The sequence below is a fragment of the Phasianus colchicus genome, chromosome 1 (assembly GCF_987193195.1).
Source record: "Phasianus colchicus chromosome 1, bPhaCol1.hap1.1, whole genome shotgun sequence".
In the NCBI taxonomy this organism is placed as follows: Eukaryota; Metazoa; Chordata; class Aves; order Galliformes; family Phasianidae; genus Phasianus; species Phasianus colchicus.
In genome coordinates this window covers 87206456-87222883 of record NC_143436.1, presented here as the reverse complement: position 1 = coordinate 87222883, position 16428 = coordinate 87206456, and the positions used below count along the sequence as shown (strand labels likewise).

Here is a 16428-nt window from a genome sequence, read left to right as displayed (position 1 = left end):
ATAAAAGGCATGGGTGCAATAGTCTGAAAATTAATAAGAATTTGAGTTGTGGGACGCAAAAAAGGGAAGAAAACTATTGTTTGACCAGGAAAATTTGGCTGAGTTCCATTATCTCTGGCTCACACAAAGACTGAGGTGGGTGGATTAAGTGGCACTGTACTGTTCTTTATTTATAGAGCAGTGTATGCTTGCACATGCGTGTTACATGTTTAGATAAATGGCTTCATTTGAGTATAGGAAGCATGAATTCTCTTAAGCTGATTAAGAACTGTCTTAGGTAGAGGGGAGGGGATTGAGCGTTCAGCTGGCATCAAGTCTCCATCCTTTGTCGTAAAGCTGAACAACAAACACTTTCTTTTGTGAACTTGACAGTGATATTGCACCATGAGGGTATCCCATTACTTGCTTTTAGCTATGCTATGAAAAAATTACAAGCATAAACAATGCAGAGGAACCTGAAGAGATTTTAAAAGAGTAAATGAAGAGTCTTTCACGTGGGGAAGAATAACTGCATGCATCAGTGCAGGTTTGGGGTTGACCTGCTGAAGAGGAGCTCTGCAGAGGACTTGGGCATCATGATGGGCAGCCCATTGGCAAGGAGCCAGCAGTGTGCTCTTTTGGCCAAGAAGGCCAATGGTATCCTGGGATGCATTAAAAAGAGTATGTCCAGCAGGTTGAGGGAGGTGGTCCTTCCCTTCTGCTCTGCCCTGATGAGACCACATTTTGAATACTGTGTCCAGTTCTGGGCTCCCCAGTTCAAAAAAGACAGGGATCTCCTGGAAGAAGTCCAGCAAAGAGAGACAAGGATGATAAAGGGCCTGGAGCACCTCCCTATGGGGAAAGGCTGAGTAACCTGGGTCTGTTCAGCCTCTGGAAAAGAAGACTAAAGGAGATAACCTGATTAATGTTTATAAATATCTAAAGAGAGATGGGAGGCATATGGATGAGGCCAGGCTCTTTTCAGTGGTGCATAGTGATAGGACAAGGAGTAAAGGCCTAAAACTTGAACATAGGAAGCTCCATACAAAAATGCAGAACTTCTTTATGATAAGGGTGACCAGAGCACTGAAACAGGTTGCCAAGAGAGGTGTTGCAGTCTCATTCTATGGAGAAGACCTGTCTGAATGCCCACCTGTGTGACCTATTATAGGGAACTGCTTTAGCAAGGGGTTCGGACTCAATGATGCCTTGAGATCCCTTCCCTGAGATTCTGTGTTCCCTTCAGCATTTCTTCTGGCTTGTCTAGGTCACTTTTGGTAAATATATTGCAATAAAAACTATTGGTTTTAATCTTCTAGGCTTTTATCAATCTTCCTGTACTGCTTAGTTCCAGCTGAAAAAGCAGTTGGTAAAAGCATTATTATGTTGTCAGTGCAAGAGTTCTTAGAGAACAAAGCTTCTAAATAACATAATGGATATTGTACTCCCTTCTTACTTGGAAATACTTAAAGAAATTTGTGATGAGTATCATATGTTATCAGTGTAGTTACTTAAAGGGCATGTAAGGTCATTCATAGTATTAAGGCTGAGGAGAAACTATAGAAGCTCAATCAAAGGAAATAGATGCTGTTAGTTGTGCTCAGTTTCAGTTTAGAAATCTCAGGCACTGTGAATATTTCTTGATTGATTTATTTTTTTTCCTATGGCCCGGCTTTCTTAGGTTTGTAGGTGTTTTTATGTTCATTATTATCATTTTTTTTAATTTGCTTTTGTAGAGTTTAAACCAGTTGTCAGATGTCAAGCAAAAGTGTCATGGGATAGATCATCTTGTATTTTAAAACCTCTGCACTGTGAAGTCATGAAACAGTATATATCTGCTTTATCAACTTTTAAATCAGAGAATATTCCTTGGGAATTAATGTAATCTACTCTGCACTGAGTTTCAATATCAGTGATGAAAGAGACATAGATTTCTACATAGCATGAATTTGCCACAAACAATTGGATACGTTTCTGAGTGAAGTACAAGTAAAAATGTAAAGTCAATAATGCACAAATTCCCCAGCTGATGGTTCTGAGCATATGTGTATATACCCATATCCTGCCCCAAAAATCATAAATATTTTTCTTATTAGTGATTTCTGTCCTCACACTCAAAAACATAGAGGAAGTCTGTGCTGCGTTCTGGAGACATTTTCTTGAGCTGTAGAAGCTTTCCTGTCATTGCAAACTCAGAATGCATTAACTGTAGAAGAAAAGAATCACCTGTGATCTTTCTTAATTTGGTGGGTGTGGGGTTTTTTTGTTTTTTGGTTTTTTGTTTTTTGTTTTTTTTTTTTTCTTTGCTTTGTTTTGTTTTTTAACAAGAAGCCAGATCATTAGACTGGAGATTCACCTCATCTAGTGGTGCAAGATGAGATACATTTTCCGTCTGGAAAAAACAGTATGCATTTGGAATCAGTCCTTATAGGACTCAGCTGTATTCAGCTAGTGTCTATGATGTGTGAGAGTGTTTGGTTTGGAGATGCAGAGCAGAAGTGAAAACACTTTATTAACTTTATTATCACTGCTCTGCTGGAAATTCTGAGCATGTGCATTATTATTATTATTACTGCGTCTATGTGTCTAGAAGTTTCTCAACTAAAAGGAAATAATTTCTTAAAAGCTTTGCTGATAGAATTGAGAAGAACAAATTGCAGCCCTCAAAGCATTACTAGCATTTAATGTTTGATTATTGTTTTTGGTAACTGATAAAGTTTTATAACTCTTTTGTAGTTTAGCATGCAATATACAGCAAAACCTACACTTACGATGCATGCTTCAGATATTTAATTGCTTTATTGGCTGCCTGCCTCTGAAAAATAGGAAACTTACTACAATGTTAAAACACAGAATATGCAAATGCCATTGCCAACTACATATCCAAAGCTATTAATATTTGCACTATTTGAAGTTCTGTATATCTTAGATATTATAAGACTTCGAGCAGAGAATTCAGATACTTAGCATGATCATGTGATGCTTGCAATGTTGGAATTTAAAAGCCATCATGATTTCTGAGAATGTATGATACCTTTCAGTTTTCATCATTTGTTACATGCAATTATAGAGAGGCTTATTTCAGCTTTGCACAGCATAATGAGTAACTTATAAATTACTCATTATGCTGTTCAAAGCTGAAATAAAGTACTAAAGTAGGAAGGATATTTTTATAAAATTGCATACATTTAAGGATTGTTAAATGTCTTGTGCTGCCATGGATCTGATCCCTAGATACACACTTTCAATAACTGTAAGAGCCAAATTGCACCTTTTCCTTTCTAGCTAGTTCTAATAGAAATAGATAATTACATCAATTTGTAATGGAAAAAATTGCTTCTATTGATGTATATCTGATTTTAGATACCTTTTATTCGTTCTTTTAAGAACTTGTGACAAAGGCTACTGACTGGATTGTGTTTCTCAAGAGGTAGGCAAAAGAATATTTACTGGCATATTAAAACTGAGCAGAGGAACAAAGCTTCTGAACACGTAGATGTGTCAGAAGTGCAGCAATGTCTGTCTTGTTAATTGCATTGATATTTTCTGAAGTTGATTTGCGAATATAGTTTGGTGGGCACCTGTTTCTGATTGTCTCAAACTCATTAGTCTCTGTTAAATTTGGAAGCAGATAATTATGTGCAACCCATCTTATTTTATTTGCCCAACCCAAGTTCTGTGCTAAATGTATACAAATCAAAAAACATTCTCCTCCACTGAAATTAATTTAGGTACTGCTGTGGATATTGCTTTAGAACCAGAAAGAGTATCAAGGGAGGGCTTTGGACTTCTAACCACTGGCTGCTAGTCTTTGAGCATGATTTTCCATCCACTTTACACTCTACTCATGCAGCCTTCCCTTCTTCAGTTTGGCTGCAACGATGCTTGTGGAGGTTGTGTCTAAAACTTTGCTAAGTCAAAGAAAATGACATTTGCTACTTTTACCTTGCACACAAAACCAGTAATAGCATTACAGAAGACAGCAGGATTGGTCAGAGACAGTCTGGCCATGGTAAGTTTGTCCTGGCTCTTCTGAATCTCCTCGTTCTCTATGTGCTGAGATCTGACCATTTGTTCCATATGTTTCAGGTAATTGAGTTTAGGCTGAACAGTTCATCTCTAGGATGCTCTTTTCTGCCATTCCTCAAGCAATTATAGTGTGATATTTTTCTGTTCTTACATGACAGAGGGATCTTGCCTCTCCCTGGTGCTTCTCTTTCTCTTTTTATCAGTAAATAGTCTTATCTGTTTACTGAAGATAATGTTTTACTGGATTTTCAATATCTATATGTGAGAGAGAGGAAATAAGCTACTTAGGCTTTTTTCATGGGTCACATACTCTAATCTTTGACTTCTGGATCTTGTAAAGTTGATTCATAGAATCACAGAATCACCAAGGTTGGAAAAGATCTCTAAGATCATGCAGTCCACCAATCACCACTAGTTGTCACCAAACCATGTCTCTCAGTACAACATCTAAATGTTTCTTCTATACCTCCAGGGATGGTGACTCCACCACCTCCCTGGGCAGCCCATTCCAGAGCCTGACCACTCCCTTGGAGAAGTATTTCCTAACTTCCAACCTGAATTTCCCCTGGTGCAAGTTGAGGTTCATACTTAGAATTTAATACTAAATTCATACTATAGTGCTCTGTTTAAAAGGAAAGGATTTGTGCACTGGCTAATCAGGGATGAGAGATCACTTAGACATGATGACCAGTGCATAAAAGGACTGCGTAGCAAGTTTTCAGATTTACAATTGGGAAGCATACCTTGTTGGCAATCCTGAGACTCGTAGGTTAGTTTACGTCTTGAGTGTTAACAATACGTACTGTTGTCAAATTTACTTTGTTAGGATAGTTTGCAAACATTGCTAGCTGTCTGAAAATCACTAACTGTAAGCCTCTTGCCCTTTAAAAAAAAAACAAAAACATCTGATGCATAGGAGATGAAATTAAGCTATGAAAAAAAGCTATGAAAAGCCAATAGAAAAGATACTTTCTATCTATGTTAGTTCACATTGCTTTTTTAATTCTGTAAGTGTTTTAAGAGATCCCCAAATAAATAAACACACTGCAAATCAACCTAAAAGGTGCATACTAAGAAAGAAAAAAAAAAATGTATTCTGATATACATAGTAATCATACCTAAGGAACAGATTTCAAAACAAATGCTGCACTGTGGGAATCTCGCTGCAATCTGAGTACACGTATCTGATTGGCATACAGATGGACAGTCAGCTGAATATGAGCCAGCAGTGTGCCCAGGTGGCCAAGAAGGCCAGTGACATCCTGGCTTGTATCAGGAATGGTGTGGTGAGCAGGACTAGGGAAGTCATCCTGCCCCTGTACTCGGCACTGGTGAGGCCTCACCTCGAGTACTGTGTTCAGTTTTGGGCACCTCAGTACAGAAAGGACATGGAGGTGCTGGAGCAGGTCCAAAGAAAGGCAGCAAGGCTTGTGAAGGGCTTGGAGAATGTGCCCTATGAGGAGAGACTGAAAGAAATGGGGCTATTTAGTCTGGGGAAAAGGAGGCTGATGGGAGAACTTGTTGCTCTCTTCCAATATCTGAAAGGTGCTTACAGCAAGAGCAGGGCTGGTATTCTCACTGATGACAAGTGACAGGATGAGGGGAAATGGCCTCAAGTTGTGCCTGGGTAAGTTTAACTTGGATATCAGGAAACACTTCTTTGCAGAAAGGGCTGTTAAGCACTGTAATGGGCTCCCCAAGGAGGTGGTTGAGTCACCATCCCTGGATGTGTTTAAAAACCATTTGGATGTGGTTCTCAGGGTCATGATTTAGTGGTGGGTTGTTAGAGTTAGGGTAGTATGGTTAGGTTGTGGTTGGACTTGATGATCTTTAAGGTCTTTTGCGACCTGAGTGATTCTATGATTCTTTGTCAATCCACATAGCAGATTAACAGTACATTTAGTAATGAATGATAATAACAACATGGGTTGCAAAATGGGATATCATCTCTTCACTCTTTTCCTAGAAGGAAATGCAGCTGTAGCTCCAACTGCTGTTTTTATTAAGCCTTTGGGTTTTTATTCTTCAAAAACGCATTGTTTTTTTTATTTCTTTTTAGATGAAGAGTGGATTAAGGGAATGATAATGGTAAACACTGCCTGCCAGTGAATAGGTGATGCCAGTGGTAGTGCTAAGCACATCCCACCAAGGAGCAGGTTTTAAGGAGTCTGTTTCACTAAGGTCCCCAGTTTTTTATATGCTTGTTATTATTATTTTGTTTCTAATTTATGGGCAGGGTGAGACCAACAGTATTTGAATCCCTCACCTACTTAGGCTCATAATATCATGCTGAACTTTCCCTATGAAGGAATTGTTATAGAAAGCCCATGCTTATATTTATCTGACTGGATCTAAATAACTACTTTATATGCAGTCATGTCTAAAAAAACGGATATATTTTTAGCATTTGCATTGCCTAGTGTTCTTGGAGGCTTAAAAAGGAGCTAGATCTAGAACAGCTGGGAGCCTTTCCTTCCTCCCAACAGTCTTCTGCATTTCTTCTTGAGTTTATGCAGAATCTGTCGGGTTCTTTGGCAAAGATGCAGTTTTCTTCATAGCCTAGCCTGGGTGGAGATGCCTTGGACCCATTTTCCTGGACAGGAGAGGAGCCAATATGGGAAAGACCAGCTTTTTTGGGCAAGATGCAGGCACTGTCTCGTCAGCTCTGTCTAGGTGGAGTTGCATCAGCCCAGAAAAAGACACACCAGGCCACTATGGAAAAAACAACAACAAACATCTAGTTCTGAGAATAAAGTCAGAAGAACAGTACTCTGGAGATTGTATTATGAAGTCCAAATCAAGCTCTATCCCAGTATGAATAAGTGATCTGGAATCACAGAATTGTAGTGGTTGGAAGGGACCTCTGGAGATCATCCAGTCCAGCTCCCCTGCTACAGCAGGTCCCACAGGTGGGCATCCAGGAAGATGTTAAATATCTCCAGAGAAAGAAACTCCACCATCTCTCTGGACAGCCTGTTCCATTGCTCTGTCAGTCTCGCAGTAAAGTAGTACTTTCTCATGTTCAGATGGAACTTCCTGTGTTCCAGTTTGTGCCTGAAATTGAATCTAAATTGAAATAGGGATTTGAGGTTCATTAAAAAGGTGGAAGATTATTTTTTTTTCCCCGCGGACAATTAAAGATCTTTTGTGGTCTTTATGCTACTGATTCTAAATAATGTGTTGAAAATGGTTCAACATAAAAGACATTCAGGGAGAGCTATCCACTAAAAGTGATAGATAGGCTTTGTTCTGTCTTTAACTTTTAAAATTGTTCAATTGTCCAATGATTAATTTTATTTAAGCTAAATGTTTAGCACACGCATTTTACCTTCAAGCAGAAATAAGTTTACAGACTGAGAAATTAAATGAGTGGAATTTCCTAAGTTTTAACAGAAAAATTACAGAATTGCACAGAATGGCCCGGGTTGGAAAGAACCTCAAGGATCATGAATCTCCCACCCCCCTGCCACAGGCAGGGCCACCAACATTTAATACTAGCCCAGGCTTGAGCAGTATCATACAAGTCAGAGACAGGTTGTCAGGCCTCTGTCTAAGGAATTTTTCAGATTATTCCTGTTTCCACCAGAGCTGCACACTTGGTCATTCTCAAACAAGTGTTTGTGCTTTTTTTTTTCAGTTTTGTTTACAATGTGATTTTCACAAATAAGGGGAAATGGGCTGCAGGGTGAAAGCACTTGGGCTGGACAACTGGCATGGGATCCCAAATTTAAATCTGGATTTTTTTTCAGCTTTATACCTCAAAAACAAGGATAGTTACTGTTCTTAGTCCAATAAAAATTGATTTTAAACTAAAATGTGTAAGGAACCTTTAAATTAATTTTAAACTAAAATATGTAAGGAGCCTTTAAACTAAAATGTGTAAGGAGACAGTGAAATAATGGAAATGGAAATTTGAAGAACTGCATGATTGACCCAAAAACAGATTATAGAAATGACATTTATAAAAATTTAACCTCCAAATTGCTGACAGTCTTGCCTTTATTTCTGCCCTGTTCTCACTGGTCCTAAAGTTATAGTGACCTACAGTGATTTAACTCAGCTTTGCACTCTAGTGAGTGCTGGAGAGGAACTGGCAAGGTAAGTTGTAAGAAGTATAGGTTTGCAATATGAATGCTTACATGAGACAAAGAGTAGAAGAACTAGGCTTTGAGAGGACAAATTTGCCAGATTTCCTTGTGTTTCTCCGAGAAATATCTACTACATCTGTTAAAAAGAGCATGTTTTAGATTAACGTTATCACAACTAAATACGTATTCTAACTGAAGGAAGAACTTGCAGTAATTTGACATGAGAAAGGGCACTGAAAAGGTTGGAGCTGACACTAGGTCCTCACACTACATCTCTTCTGATGGAGGTCTGAGGCAGCTAATGGGTTACTGCCCCCAAGAAACATCATTTATTCTGGAGCAGAAAGTGCCACTCTAGGTCTCTGTATCCCCCTCTGAACATAAGTTCACATTCCTTGACAAGTCTGCAGCTTTTAATCACTTTTATGATTTAAATCTGGACGCATCTAGGGAGTAGATGTAGTAGGTGGGAGTCAAGTGAATGGGGCCTGGCTCTGATCAGGAGTGCCCAGTGACAGAACAAGGGGGGCAATGATCAGAAATTGGAACATAAGGAAGTTCCATGCAACATAAGGAAGAACTTCTTTACTGTATGGGTGATAAAGCTCTGGAAGAGGCTGCCAAGAGAGCTTGTGGATTCTCCTCTGGAGATATTCAAAACCAATTTGAATGCTTTCTTCCTTGTTAAATGCAGTTTCTGAGAACAAGTAGGAGGACCAACCATTTGTACTGTGGTTGTACTAGCTGAAAAAAATTGTTTCAGCAACCAGAGAAGCTAAAGAATGCAGAATGGAGTGTGATATTAGAATAATATATATATTTTTTTATTTGAAGTTATCTTGCTACAGCCTATTATTCTACTACGTTTCCTAGTTACTTAATTACAATTCTGTATTTTCTATCGAGTGATCAAAGTTGGCTTCCTTTTTAGCACTTACCTTTTCAGAAACTTCTTAGCTCCCCATTTGCCAGATATCAGGTGCTAGTTAGACAGAATTTGTCTGGAATCTTCTTCAGTGAAATCTTTTTGTTGCTGTTGTTTATTGTTGGTTTTTGTTTTGTTTTGCTTTGTATTGCATTCTCCCTATTTTTAAATTATTGCACCTTCACAACTTAACAACCTGAATTGATCGCTAGTTTTTAGTTACCAATAAATAAATAAGCCATAATAATAAGACAAAATAACAAGATTTATTTATCCTACCTTTTAAGTACCATAGTTAAAATAGAAAATATCTGTCATTTCTGTATTAAACTGTGAGCAAAAAAAGTAGCATTTCAAAAGGAAGTGAGAACTGCTCCACAATTTATTCCTTGAATGTCACTGAAATGAACTGAGCCAATTGACTGGGGACTGGAGAAACTGACACAGAGTGTTAGGACTTCAACAAGAATTGTAATGTTGAAACTTCTTCATGACTCATCTCTCAAAATGTCCCAGTAGATCTTTGTGTAATAAATGTAGCTTTATAGGTAAGAATAGCATTGCTTTTGTTCATCTGCCTGAGCAGATTTTTTTTTTTTTATCTGCCTGAGCAGAGAGATCTTACATGCCAAAGTTGAAAGCACATGAGCTGGGTTGCTTTTGCAAATAAATTTGCGTAAGTGTGTTTTGAAAAGTTAAAGTACTGAGTGTTGACTGCATTTTTTTTCTGAAGCACTGCTAAGCCAGTGTACAGTGTTGATATAATAACATCATTTCATTGGGGAACTTAATTTGCAAAGACAAAACCATGTACAATGCTTTTAACTTGTCCACTTTTAATAAGAAATTATTTCTTACTCTTTTTAAGGGTCCATATGGCACCCATTTTCATCGTTAATTTGGATTTTGTCTCTGGAAGCAATGATGTTGTATATAATCTATGAGAGGAAAGATGATTTAATGTTGTCTACAGTTACTTGGCTAGAGGATGTAAAGAAAACCAAGACGGTTTTGCACAGCAGTATGACAGGAGGCAATGGGCACAAGCTGGAACATGGGAAATCCCACCTAAACATTAGGATTTATTTATTATTACTATTCTTGCTGTAAGAATGGTAAATACTAGAGCAGGATGCCCGAAACATTTTGGAAACTATGTCCTTAGAGGTCTTCAAGACTCAGCTGGATATAGCCTTGGGCAATCTGATCTGATTAGGTCTGCTTTGAGCAGGGGGTGCTGAAGAACTTTCCATCCTAAGTTATTACAGCATTTTGTGATTGTAGCTTAGGAGTGCCTCTTGTTAATTCTACTGCAAAGAAACAGATCTATTTTTAAACTTTTCCCTTTTTAAGCTATGTTTGATTTTGAGCCAAACAACCAATATTTCTCCATGTTTGGGAGCCAAAGAAAAAACAAACAAAAAAAAAAATAGCAAAAATAAAAGCTGCACGCTGTTAGATTATCATTACGATCTTGGTTGGTGGTACATATGGCACCAGATATGGAAAATGAAAGCACTGCTGTGAATAATTTGGAAGTAATAAGTGAGGTGGTTCTCGCAAATAGATGGTGCTAATATATTTTCTTATGGCATGCTTCATTTATCTAGCACTTAGGGAGGCAGCGCTAGGTCTTTCATTCATGCCCTCTAAAATCTTTGAAATAGAGAAAAATAAACAGCTTCAATGTAAGGCAAAAGGAATTCTGATGATTAAGCCAAATTTGCTGTAATACAGTACAGCTGTATTCACCCTTTTGTAGGGCAGAGTTCACGGCTTTTAGCTCTGCAGATAAAAATGAAAAACAAGATTGCATATGTTCACAAGAGGCCACATACACATTCAGTTCACCTCTAGAATCACAGAATAAGTGCAAGTATAATGTCTTGTCCCACCACTGGTTTTGCTAGTGAAGCAGGTGAATAGATAGCTCAAAATATATGGTGCCAGATAAATTTATTTCAAAATACAGAATAGTTACTATTTCCATTTCTATTTCATTGTTCAAGCTTGTTGTTGTATAGGCACATCAGGTTTACTTCTGAATGTGTTAGTTATTTAATTAATTAAGTTATTTAATCAATGAAGTTTCAGCCAGCTGTCAATGTATCTTCTTAAGCTGGAGAGAGAAATAGGATGCTCTTCAGCTGAAGGCAGTTTATTCGATGTGGCCAACGTACAATTTTCTGTTTGGGATAGAAACAGAAAAGAGACAGTTAATTCAAATTCCAGTCACCTCATCACCCAATTTCTCTCACATTTCTTGAAACAGATGAAAATCAAACTAGCTAGCTTTGTGCTAACTGCACTGCTATTGTTACCAACAGTACTGTAAAAATGCAATGCATTCATGGGACACATGATTCTGATGTATTCAGTTCTGTGTTGCTGAAACCAAATTTTTGAGCGGGGAAAAAAACTCCTAGATAGTTTTACTTGCTTTTATATGTTGGAAAAACTATTGTCCCCAACACTGAATTACTAAACAAATACCATTTTAATGCTACTAGTGCAGCGATGCAGTTCTGTGTTCGTCTCCTTCTCACCAGCTTTTAAACAGCAATGGAATTACTAAAATCTGTTTCTAATAATTACCCATTACTATTTTACCTTTACAAACTGCTTTGCAACTGAGATGTCTTCGTGGGATGCTACAATATCCAGAGGGCTTTGACTGGACATTTGCTGTGAAAGTAGAAATTGAAAATTAGAGCTCTCTGTTTTTCCTGTAGCTAAATATGAGCTGTAAGTTAGAACCATCTGCTAAGAGTAGGATGTGGTACCAGCACTTCTGAATTCTCCCCCCTTCCCTGTTACTCCATTATTAATTAAAGATATGAGAAAAAGATGATCCTTCTTATTAATTAGCATTAAATCTAAATCCAAATAATGTCCAGCTAAATATTTTATATATTATCTTCATTAGCTGCTCTTCCATTTTAAAGGCATTAAATAGGCTCCTGTTGCCTATTCATGACTGCTTTCATCTTTTTCCCCCATCTACCCAAACTGTTGGTACTCCCAGCTGGATTCTTCCAACAATTTGTAGCTATTTTCTTCCTTTCAAAGAGTAACCAGTGGTTGGTTTCCTTATGATATAGCAGTTTTCACTGGGCTGTCTCAAAAGTCACCCCTCTTTTAGGTGAAGCATCCTTTCACCTAGAGTTCTCTCTAACAATGAAAGGTGTTTAAGGTTTGATGTAGTTAATGTTGTGCTTTTACTTCAGTTATGCTGTTTGCTGCTTGTCATACTGCTTTTGGCCACCAATAGAATTTTGTTGAAAAGAATAATTGCAGATCAGTACTAAATTTTTGTTGGTGAGCCACAAGCGAAAGACTGTTTTTCAGATGTAGCTGTGGATCTCAGAATCTTCCATTTAGTGATGGCCTGAAGCTGAATTACTCCAGAGATTCAAATACTAAGCACCAGAGTTTCAATAATGCATGCCAAAAATGGACACAACAAAATATGTTAGAAAAATTCAACCTTGCTTTGCTCTGTGCCTGAAAGTGTTCTTTTCTGTTTGCAAGGTGTTTTTAAAATCTTTTTGTGCTGGAATTTGAGAGAATCTGGTTTATCATTCTACTTTTTCACCAGGGAGGGGAAGGGAGGAAAGCATTCTAATATCAGGATGTATCAAGGGTATTTTCTCAAAATCAAATTCATTCGTACCACAGCATGATTGTTTACCTGAGTGGCGGCCAAAATGGAGATATTTCTCAAAACAAGAATACTTCTGTTACTTGTTTAAAGTACCTTAAGATCAGCACAAATGAAACCTGTTCTGCTAATGTGCTCTCAAGAGTAATCCCCATTCACCTAGCTGGTTGCTGTCAAGTCAATTATGACTGTGCTGCTTCTGTGCTCTCTGCTGGCTACGTAGGCCTCTCTGTGCATCTCTCTCAGCTATTCATGGATCACAAATGACTAAATGGGCATTCCTCACAAAAGGTTTCTTTGTGGTCTGCTGTGTTTGTATTCTTAGAGCATGATTCTAAGTAGATTGCACACAGGTGGGCACAAAAGTGAAGAGTTGGAACAGTGTAAGATCTTCTGGAAAGATACAAGAGGACTAAGCTGTCAGCCAACGTGAGGGCTGGTCTGCTTCTTGTCAGGTTTCCTGGTTCAATCCAATGACTAAGTAGGTCACTTAGGTCACTCTTTGGATCATTTAATATGAGTTGACTGATATTCTGGTAGCAAAAAAATTAGGATTTTCAAGATCCCTTCCAACTTGGGATGTTAAATGATTCTGTAAAATAGGATTCAAGATCAGTAAGATGGGATACAAGAAATTGCTTCAAACAATGGGATTTCTTGCTTTTCCTTCTTGTTTATTTTGATCTGTAAAGTAACTTTATACTATGCATCAATAAGGAGGAAGAGGAAGAAAAGAGAAAAACATCATGTAGAAGTTGTTTGTATGGTAACATACAGATTACCATGGATTTCCTCTGAAATTTTCAGTTTGTAGTCCTGTCTGTATTGTTTTGACATCTGATAGCAAAACTTGTCAGCATTGGCCCTGGTTGCACCACTTCCATCTGTGCACATCCAAGAACTAGTCAGCCTCTGGTAGCTACCAGAGTTTGTTGAAGGGAATTCAATATAGTCATCTGAAGTGTGGTACTTCTGTTACTGATTTAGCACAGCTATTTTCCTTCAAATAGACACAGCTAAAGAACAGTGAAGAAGGCCATTTATTTGCCTTGTCCTTTGGATCTGAGAGCAAGGGAAGAAAATAGGAGAAAAGTGACCCTGTAGACATCTCTCTCAGCAAGGGGAATAAAGTAGTAATCAGAAGCTTACAGAAGGAACAGAAGATAGCCATTAGGGCATATATTGAGGATAATATGGAGTTGAGATTATAACTAAATCACCATCACCAAGGAGACAGGAAGAAAGATTTTCCCTAAATATTGTCAACTCTGACTCAATTGACAGAATCTACCTAGATTTCATCAAAGCCTTTGACACTGTCTCCCATGGAATTCTCTTGGAGAAGCCTGTGGCTTGGACAGGTACACTCTTTTCTGGGTAAAGAACTGGCTGGCTGGCTGGGCCCAGAGAGTAGTGGTGTTATATCCAGCTGGCAAACAGTCATGAGTGGTGTTCCCCAGCAATTGGTATTGGGGCCTGTCCTGTTCAGTATCTCTACTGATGACCTGGATGAGGTGATTGAGTGCACTCTCAGTAAGTTTGCAGATAACACGAAGTTGGGAGAAAGTGTTGATCTGCCTGGGGGTAGGAAGGCCCGTCAGAGGGATCTATTCAGGCTGGATAACTAGGCTGAGGCCAGTGGGATGAAGTTCAACAAGACCAAATGCTGGGTCCTGTACTTTGGCCACAGAATCCCAGGCTTGGGACAGAGAGGCTGGAAGACTGTGTCGAAGAAATGGAAGTGTTTGTTCACCCTCAGCTGAACATGAACAAGCAGTGTGTCCATGTGGCTAAAAAAGACCAATGGCATCTTGGCTTGTATCAGAAGTAGTGCAACCAGCTAAGAGCAAGGAAGGGATAATTACTCTGTACTCAGCTCTGTTGAGGCCACACCTTGAGTACTGTGTTCAGTTTTGGGCCCCTCACTACAAGAAAAGGTATTGAGGTCCTGCAGTATGTCCAAAGAAGGACAACTAAGCTGGTGAGGAGTCTCGAGCTCAAGTCTTATGAGGAGCAGCTGAGAAAGCTGGAATTGTTTAGTCTGGAAGGGAGGAGGCTCAGGGGAGACGTTATTGCTCTCTATGACTACCAGAAGGGAGGTTATAGTGAGCTGGTGTTGGCCTCTTTTCTCATACAACTACCGATAGGACTAGAAAAAATGGCCTCAAGTTGCACCACAAGAAATTCAGATTGTAATTCATGTTAGGAAATACTCCTTCTCTGAAAGAGTGGTCAGGTGCTGGAATGGACGCCCCAGGGATTTGGTGGAGTCACCAACCCTGGAGGTGTTTAAGGAACATTTAGACATTGTGTTGAGGAACATGGTGAATGAGAACTATTGGTGGTAGGCGGACAGTTGGACTGGATGATCTTGTATGTCTTTTCAAACTTGGTGATTCTATGATTCCGTGATCACCATATGAAGCTACTGGGGACATGCAACTTCGGACACTAACAAGGTTCCAAACAGTAGAAACCAGGAAGGAACATCAACAGACTTCCAAGTCATCTAATATACATCGTGATACTTAGTAAAGCATGCTACATAGCATCAAAGTTTAGGATTATTGCCTCTGATTGATAGCAAATTACATTTATTAAAATTAAGTATTCATCTAAATTCCATTTTATAGTATCTTACTGCAGAGAGGGAAGCATATATGAAAGGATAGCCTTTGTTAAACATTTGTGTTTTCCTTTTTGTGAGCCTCCTTTTCCTAAAAAGGAAGGAAGGCTTATAGCATTTGATTCAAAAATGAGATAAATAGACTTCTGCATTAAAAATTTTAATCAGCCATAAAAAAAAAAAAAGACTTTTTAAAAAATTAACTGTCTTATTTTCATTTTAAATATACAATGGTTTTGTAAATTATCCTCAGTTGGAAGAGACCCCCAAGTCCAACTCCTGGCTCCACACAGGATCTTATGTCTGAGAGCATGCTGATAATATTTTTTATAATAAAATTGCAGATAATATTTTTATATAATTGCAGTATGATGATAAGAGAATTTGTTTCCCAAATGAGGAAGGAACCACCACCCTTTTCCCCAGGATGGTGCCTTACCACTGATAATGGCAGAGTTGAGGTGTCTCAAACTACTGTCATTTCCTGGGATATGGCAAAGTTGCCTTTGGAGAATTGGGATGGCTTCCTGACTTTTTTTTTTCCTGAGTGTGTTTAGTTGATCACTCTTCAGATAAAGGGTTTAATTGGAGGAAAATGTTTCCCATCAATTTTGCTTGTATCCTTTGTATAAAGGAAAGGGGCATGAAGAGTTTGGTCTAGGTCTTTTCAGCCAACTTGCAGACAACTGCAGGATCATTTTCAGAAAATGTGGACTGTGGCCTCTCAGTAACTCCAGTCATTGTACTTTCTCCAGTGGAAGGGTAGTGGAGTGATTGCTGAGAACCAGTATGTACTTGTCTGAAGAAATTTTGAATATCAGTCTGCATTTATATATGGAAAGGAGAAAGCAGGAGGGGTATGTCAGGAGAGAGAAAGAAGTTATTGCTGTACCCTGTTGTGTAATGACAAATCATACATCTCTCATTGTTTTTCTTTAGGTTTTAGCTTCTGAAGTAAAATAACTTTATGAAAATTTTATAAACATTCCAAACAGTCAGTGTTTTAAAATGTTTCTTGGAAATTCTGAGTAATGTGTATGTGTTAGTTTAGGTGTTCTAGTTTAATTCCATCTAGAAAATTACATTTCCTTCTGAACACAACTGAAAATAAATAACTAAC

At 38.4% G+C, this 16428-nt stretch overlaps 1 protein-coding gene across 23 annotated transcripts in view; it reads left to right on the top strand.

The window, feature by feature from the left end:
- The window catches only part of ABI3BP (ABI family member 3 binding protein), a 158039-nt gene that overhangs the window by 37172 nt on the left and 104439 nt on the right, over positions 1-16428 (top strand). The window lies entirely within an intron of this gene.